This window comes from Hippocampus comes, unplaced genomic scaffold, assembly GCF_001891065.2.
Source record: "Hippocampus comes isolate QL1 unplaced genomic scaffold, H_comes_QL1_v1.1 scaffold228, whole genome shotgun sequence".
NCBI classification, from domain to species: Eukaryota; Metazoa; Chordata; class Actinopteri; order Syngnathiformes; family Syngnathidae; genus Hippocampus; species Hippocampus comes.
The window spans coordinates 240070-247973 of NW_017805877.1; the positions used below are offsets into that span (position 1 = coordinate 240070).

The 7904-nt window shown below is 44.2% G+C and overlaps 1 protein-coding gene across 4 annotated transcripts in view; it reads right to left on the reverse strand.

Moving 5' to 3' along the window:
• The window catches only part of LOC109527158 (SPRY domain-containing SOCS box protein 4-like), a 93379-nt gene that overhangs the window by 38531 nt on the left and 46944 nt on the right, over nucleotides 1-7904 (reverse strand). Inside the window, exon 1 of one of the 4 annotated variants that reach the window (XM_019888898.1) lies at nucleotides 6049-6212. The exons of 2 other annotated variants lie outside the window; for them this stretch is intronic. The gene's annotated coding sequence lies outside the window, so the exon portion shown is untranslated. Of the gene's footprint in view, nucleotides 1-6000; nucleotides 6213-7904 lie in introns of those variants that run through there. One more of the 4 variants, XM_019888897.1, reaches the window with a different exon arrangement.

The window sequence follows — 7904 nt, forward strand, 5'->3', positions numbered from 1 at the left end:
TGTTGGGCAGCCCGAAGCTCACCACGGCTCGTCGGCGCGCTCGTCACCTACGGGTGGTGAACGACTTTGCGGAGAGGGGCGTCGCCCTCATCAGCGCGTTCTGCGGCGCCATTACGCGCGACGAGGAACAGCGACAGCACCTTCTGCAGGTCGTGGAGCGACACCGGGCGTTGCACCCGTGCGCGAAGTAGGCATGGGATTGCACGCACGGCGGATTTCGTTTTTTTTGCGGTCTAACAGTGTCACTAGTGTTGATGGACATTATAGACAGATGGACAGATAGACAGATGGACCAGTTAACATGGACCAACAATCTCACCAGTGTTGAAGGATAACCACGGTTGCCTTTTTTGCAATACATGCGTTCCTGTCTTCCGTCTTTGAATTATTGCAAGTGCGAACTGAGCAAAACAAAATCCTTACTGTACGGGAGAAACCGTACTACCATTCAGCCCCGTAACATTCTTTCCATAGGGGAAACTTTGGTCGCTCTGCGGGACGGGATAAAATTATCCGATTGGAATAAAATTTTGCACACATCCTTGTGTCATAGTATCGACAAGATTTCCGACCCGGCCCGGCGAATCTGACAAACTTTTCCAAAATGGACCACCCTATTGCAGATTCATATAGGACATGTTCCATGCTCATTTCCCAAATGAGGAATTTCTGTTATCAGGACGAATTGGACAGTGCAAACACGAGTTCGTACTAGAGAATATTTACTGTATATATAAAGAGAGAGAGAGGGAGAGAGAGAGAGAGAGAGAGAGAGAGAGAGAGAGAGAGAGAGAGACAAAGAGAGAGAGAGAGAAATGTGCGTGTGTGTGTGCATGTGTGAGTGTGTGTGCGTGTGTGTGTGTTTGTGTGCGGATAACACTGCAGATGTAGTTTTCTTTCTTTTTTTTAATTATTAACTTGCAGTCAGTATATTGTTTAAGGTGAGCAACTATCGGGTGTCTGTTTTAGTCTTAGAATAAAAGTCGAATCTATTTTCAAGCCACTGTGGTGGATAACTCATCAGCAATCAAATGTGTAAGCCATAAAGACAAGGCTGAAAAAAAAACAAGTCGATGAGTAAGTTACCGAAAATGTGTGTTCAAAAGAACTCATCTGTGTTTCAACAGTACGTCTTGAAATAAATAGTGACTGATCGTTTCGATGAGCAATATTGTTTGTACAACTCTGAAGCAGTGATGTCAGCAAGCGACCTGGATGCTTCAAAACTAACGTAGGTATTCCACGGTTGCCACGGCAAGGACAGGACTCAAATTCCATTTCAGGTCAACTTTAAGATTGAATAATTCATTCTTTTTTCTGTTTTTTGCAGCTGCAGAAGAGTAAGAAGTAATTCATTCATGGCCTCGAATAATTTGGTGATTCGAAAGAAAAAGAGATCTGGCCTGAATTAGAACAGTGAGAAGAATAAAACAACCACTTCACTCTGACATCTTGTCGTGAATTTAACAATTAGGTCCGTGATAATTGAAATGATTGCACCTCAGGCACTGCTGCACACACAAATGCTCACGTCGTCTCACGATTGACACACTTTTCTAACTCCCCATGGTGTGCTCCAAAATTGCTGCATGCAAATTGGAACAGGGCGTTGCGGCAACAGCACACACATTGACACTCATCATCGTGCGATACAGTAAATATTCCCATCCCCGGAATTCTATGAAAAGGAATATCCTTCACCCGGAACAAAAGCCTGTGCATTAACATTTTGACTACGATATTACATGTTACCGGAACTTACGTAAGCGGAAATTCCATTACCCGTAACCCGGATTGAGGCGTCATGCCGCGGGAGCTTAAATACACGCAACGCCCACCCGATGCTCCGGAACGACGACGCCGAGACACATTTTCACTTCGCGTTTTTCGATCATCAGATTCGAAACGACGACGTGTGAGTTTTTATTGGCGTGCATTTTACTGTAATTGTGAATGATTTTAACTTTATTCACTTAACATCCTGTAGAACGCGGCACTAGCTTAAAAGCAGCACCCACTCGACACGACCGAACAGACGTGTTCGCTTCGCTGTTCACATTCATCAGATTCGAAACGAAGACGTGTAAGTGACTTTATTGGCGTGCGTTTGACTGCAATTGCGAAAGATTTTAACTTTATTCACTTACGTCGTGTAGATCATGGCATCGAAACGTAGAAGAACTGTAATGACTGGAGCGGAGCGAGTGAAATGCATCCATTTGAGCAAGGCTGGACACAAAGTTAAAAGCATCCAGCAGACACTTGGAGTCGGAAAGACGCAAATCTACAAAACTTTAAATCCCCAGTTTGATCTGACGTCAGCTGCTTGCAACTAGCAAGAAAAATGTATGACACGCAGGCAAATATTGTCATAAACCAAAGAATGCATCCAACCAAACAATCCAAAATAGACACATTTTTTTCCCAAGACAGAAAAAAAAGAAACATTAAAATACTGTACGTATTTTACTGTTGTGATTTTTTTTTTGATACACCTGTATTGCAGTTTTTGTTATACACAGTTTTTGGACAGTATATTTTTGTATTTTATTGATTGTGTTGTTACACGTGCATTTTTGTCAACATACTTGCAGGTTCATAAAGGACATGTACCATGCTCATTTCCCAAATGAGGAATTTCTGTTATCAGGACAAATTGGACAGCGCAAACACGAGTCCGCCCTAGAGAATATTTACTGTACTGAAAACCCTTCACATCATTGGCAAATTGCTGCCAGAGAAAGGCAGCGAGTGAGAAGAAAGGAGCCGGAGAAGTGAATAACAATGCTTAAGAGGGGCAGTCATTAAAATACTGCTGGGGGAGGAAGTCTGTATTGATTTGGGACGAGTACAAAGACGAGAAACAATATCATAGAAAGGGGACCCGGGGGATCATGGGGAGGGGGACACGCGGGTCAGCGGCTGAAAAAACAAAAGGATCAAGTCAGATAGGAGGGCTACTATCTCTCTTCGCCAGGACGGACCACACAAATGTATCCTCTCACTCCGACCCAACAGTCACGGACAGACTAAACACACCGCTACTGCAGGCTGTCAGATTAGGAGTGCTTGGAGTGTCTCAGCTAAAAATAGAAAGCAGGATCTATCCTATTACTGTATGAGAGCAGGGGAAATCTTGGAGTACTTATCCGACAACCCTCAGCTCCCTCGGTACAGTGAAACCCCGTTTATCACGACGATACATTCCGGGCCCTACCGCACAAAGTGAAAATCCATATGACATTGAGAGACCATATGAAACCTTTTTTTCACACGCTAAAAAACATTTCAAGTTCTCAAGGTACACCTTTTAAAGTCTTCCTGAGGGCCTGCCTTCTCCAAATAAGAGGCGGAGTGTGCTTGTTTCACGCTGTCTAATTGTTCCTCAAGTTGAAGAAAGGAGAATTCATTATTTAGTATTTAAACAACTTAACGTTCAACCGAATCATGTCATTTCGTCTAATGAAAGTCAGTTAGCTCAATGCTAACGTATACTGTAATGTGAAACGGTATAGACAGGCTAATGCACGGGTCGGCAACCCAAAATGTCGAAAGAGCCATATTGGACCAAAAAATACCCCAAAACAAATGCGCAACATATTAAAAGCCTCAGAAAGAAGGCAACACATGCTGTATGTATCTATATTACCTATCTTAGCCTGCTATCAAAATGACTAAGTTGGCTACAAAGACACAATGAGCCTTCCCGATTAAACATTTTTTTCCCCCTGCAGTGCATCCTGTAGAGCAGGGGGGCCCAACCTTTTTTGACCAAAGCTCTATTTTTCGATCAACCAGCCTCCCGCGATCGACCCGTGACTGCACACGCATGCAAACGCACGCACTTACACACGCATGCCATAATGAGCAAACAGCCATAACGGCAGCTAAGATGAACCAGGCACGGGACACACTTTTGCAGCGTGTTAACGTTCGTAGCTGACGTTTTAAAATGCTTCTCTCGGTCCTTCAGATTGCCATTCTTTGTCAGTTCCCTCGGTGAATTGGACATGAAATGCCGTTTCTTCTTACAACAGCCACCTGCCTGGCATCCCGCTCTGCTAATAGAAACGTGTGTCGCAGGCTATGACGCAAATCTTCGTTGACAGAAATGTTGAAATGTAATATTTATTCAACATATTTTTACAGCATTGGAAAATGTTAAGAGTGTTTGTCCTCCTTTCACTCCCCCATCTTTTTCCATTTCAAACATTTTAAAAAGCTCCAGGGAGCCACTAGGCGGAGCTAAAGAGCCGCATGAGGCTCTGGAGCCGCATGTTGCCGACCCCCGGGCTAATGTAAAAGCGCATAGATTTATCTCATCGTATACAATACAATATACCCTCATATAACTGCTACTTTGACACACACTGATTCTGTGGAAACAACCACTATTACTGGAGCTTACCGGTTTCAAGGTATACCATGGCTTGAAAAAGTCACAGTTTGAGAACCGTTTAAACTTTCCATCAGTGATTTTTTTTTCTTTTTTAATTGGCAGTGTAGGCAGTGACATGACACCCTCCCCAGTGAGCCCCAAATTTCCCCAAAAAGTAAGCAATATCACATTTTCAAGAGCACTATCCAACACTCTTTGACAAATGTCAATATATCAATGTAATGCTCACTGTCTTGAAAACAAATGTTTGCAACCAGCTCCAAGAGGTCATGTGTCTACAATTGATGGAATAAATTCTATGGACCAGGTACTGAGGGAGACAATATGGCTAACCAACATGGCTAACACTGGCTAATTTGCTGATTAATAAATAATCATTGATGTTTTATTTACAGGCACATTTTGTGTCCCCAAATGTATAAAATATGGGTTCAAATGCAATAAAAGCACCAATAGAACATCAAAGGAACAACAGAAGCAGCAAAATAGTAAAAAGAAAACACACAAGTGTAGCGCAAGTGTTTTGTTAGGATGCTGAGCTTGTTTCCGCTCTGATGTTACCACAAAGTGGCAAAGAACAGAGAAGTAGGGAGCCAATCCCTGAGAAACTCATACGTTTACTGTTGTACTCAGTTTTAAGAGTATTTACAAAAAGAAAGTTTTTGATATTGTTCATGTTTACTCATGTACCCAATATTCTACATTGCATTCAATGGAAAATAGTTTGCAAAATGATGCATTTCAGAGCTGTAAATGATCCAGTGAATCTTATACCGACCCTATGTCTATTGAGGACGTCCTCTGCCTCTTGTTGCTTGTAATGCCTCTGCATCTACGACCAGCAGACCTCAGTGCTGCCTGGCATTTTACGACACTACGTGGTACTACACCGAACAACCGTAAACTGGTACTTGTCTGTTTACTGCTGCTGTGGAGCCTTGACTTTGGGCTTGTCTCATCATGAATCTCCATACCGACTCTCTCGCATAATTTGTTTTGTAAAGTTTTTATACCTGATGCAACCCACTCATTTTTCATCTGGGCTTGGAACAAGCAGCGGCCGTGCATATGATGACATAATCTTTATTACTGGCACAGTTGGGAAATTTACATGCGCTGGCCTGGAATCGAACCCACGCTGTCTACGTCATTCCACTATCAATGCACTTGCCTTAATAAATTCATTAATAAATAACCGCTTCAAAATGTGCAAAAAGCGGGGAAAACCAGGATATACCGGGGGCACACTAGCCTACAAAAAAGTGGCAGACACACACACGCGCACACACATACAGGGGTATCCCAGCTGGCTAGCTGGGACCCAGAGGCCATTAAGACATTTAAAGGAGACAGTGCAAGAGCGGGGAGGAGAGGGCGCACGGTGCTTGGTCAAGGGAAGAGTAGAAGCGTGCTCTGTGCATGGTAACATCCACAGGGGCAAAAAATGTTGAATATAAACAAACAGTCACAGAAGTAGCGGCAGCTTGCAGGCGAGCTTTTCTCTCTTGTAAAGTGTGCCTCAGGAAAAGCAAATAATGCTCACTAAACAACATTGAAGCCACCAGGGGGGAGCTACGGTGCTGGAGAAACATGTCGCTTACCATTACTTCTAGAAAGAGAAACGAAAGCCATCATTCAGAGCAGCTTACAATGACTCCCCAGTGAGCATCCACACGTCAGGCGCCGTCTGCCCAAGTCCATGCTCCAACTTCTCTAACCAGCCGGCAAGAGAACACAAGCAGACCAGAAGAGGAAGAAGACGCGCGGCAGCCGGCAAATCGGAGAGAGAGGAGGAGAAAAGAGAGACTCCCTCTGTTCTCTGCCAGCCGGTCGGCGGGCGCTCTCCTCTTCCCTCCCTCCATGGTTCCCTCCCTGGAGCTTTTTCTCCTCCTCCCTCCCTCTATGGTTCCCTCCCTGGAGCTTATCTGTCCAGAGACTGTTACTTATTCCAACCTCTTCCTAGCCCCTTGCTCACCTTCCTCCAGCACACTCTTGACTAACAATTGTGTTCCCAAGGTACCATGGTCACGAGGAGCTCCGCTGTGGTACTCACAGATGATCGGCATTGGTATCAGTAGTTTTAAAGCCCTGATCCAAGATGCCAGTTTTTGTTTTTTTCTGTGAAATACATCTAGAATTTCGACAAGGTAACCACGGCATCCATTAGTTTCTTCCAAGCAGAGAAATCCTTTATGGTGCAATTGTTCAGCTTTAGAAAAACAAACAGTGATCAGGCGCAATGCATGAGCTCCATAAATGATGTGTCATCTTAGCAGCGGGACAGGGTCCAGCCCAATGAAGTCAACAGGGACCAACACAACTTTGTAAACAAAGGACAGCAATGGTAGACAGCTAGCATTTTATTCTTTGGGCTTGGCATTTTCGTTTGTTCATTTCATTTCGTTCCTCACATTGATTATGATCCGCCGGACAAAATTTCATGTATAATTCCGCTGTATAATTTTGATGCACATCACACAAAGGGGGAAGTGTGCGGCTGTTTCTAGCTTGAAGACATGCTTTGCTTCAGAAAAGATGTTTCATATTCTTCCAGTTCCATTCCTACTTTTATATGGAGCGGATGAATCACTGTTGAGCCTGCAACTTCAGTTGGTATGCCAATTTTAATGGTGCTGCAACGTTATCTGGTGTTTTTTGACTATTTTGGTCCCCTTCACAACAATGAAAACTGAGTAACGTGGTGGAAACTAGAAAGAGCTGGAGAAATACGACCGGGATAGAGAGAGGTGAAAGTTGATGCCCCTGTGATCTCATCAAGCTGAGTCGCCAGCAGGCGGCTAAGAGGAACACCTGTCTCACCTTGCTCCCCCCCATCCTCCCATCTTACAAAGAGCTCACACTGAGCAACCGATCGGATCAACTCCCAACCGCGCCTTCTTGCTTGTATACTAAAACGGCATGGTGACACGTGCGGCCGCACGAGACCAGCACACGGCACTGAAAATGCATTTCATGAGACCACCTAGGTCAGGGGCCCCCAACCTTTTTTGCCCCACGGACCGGTTTATGTCAGACAATATTTTCAGGGACCGGCATTTAAGGTGTGGCGGAAATAATACAACAAAATAATATGGTATGAGCTGGATGAAAACTGTGGCGTTTTCGAAATATAATAATAAACACAAGGAGTGTCTAATCTGGCCGCAACACTCCGATCGCTATGGCAATGTTTAATGCCTTCAAAATACGATACAACGCAAATTCAAAGTGCATGAAAATGACGACTCACCACAGCACCGAGCTTGATTTTCTGCAACCAGACGGTCCCATCTCGGGGTAATAGGAGACAATGACACCTCAAGTGTGTGGTTTATGTCCAGTCTACTTTGTAATTTTGTTTTCATCGCCGTTGCTGCAGAAACCCCCCGCCTCACACAGGTAGGATGTCGGAAATAGCAAAAGTGCTATTGTGGCGATCTCAGAGTATTCAGACATAACTTTAATCCAGTTGTCTCGAACGTACTTTTAAGGCCGCCGTCATTTG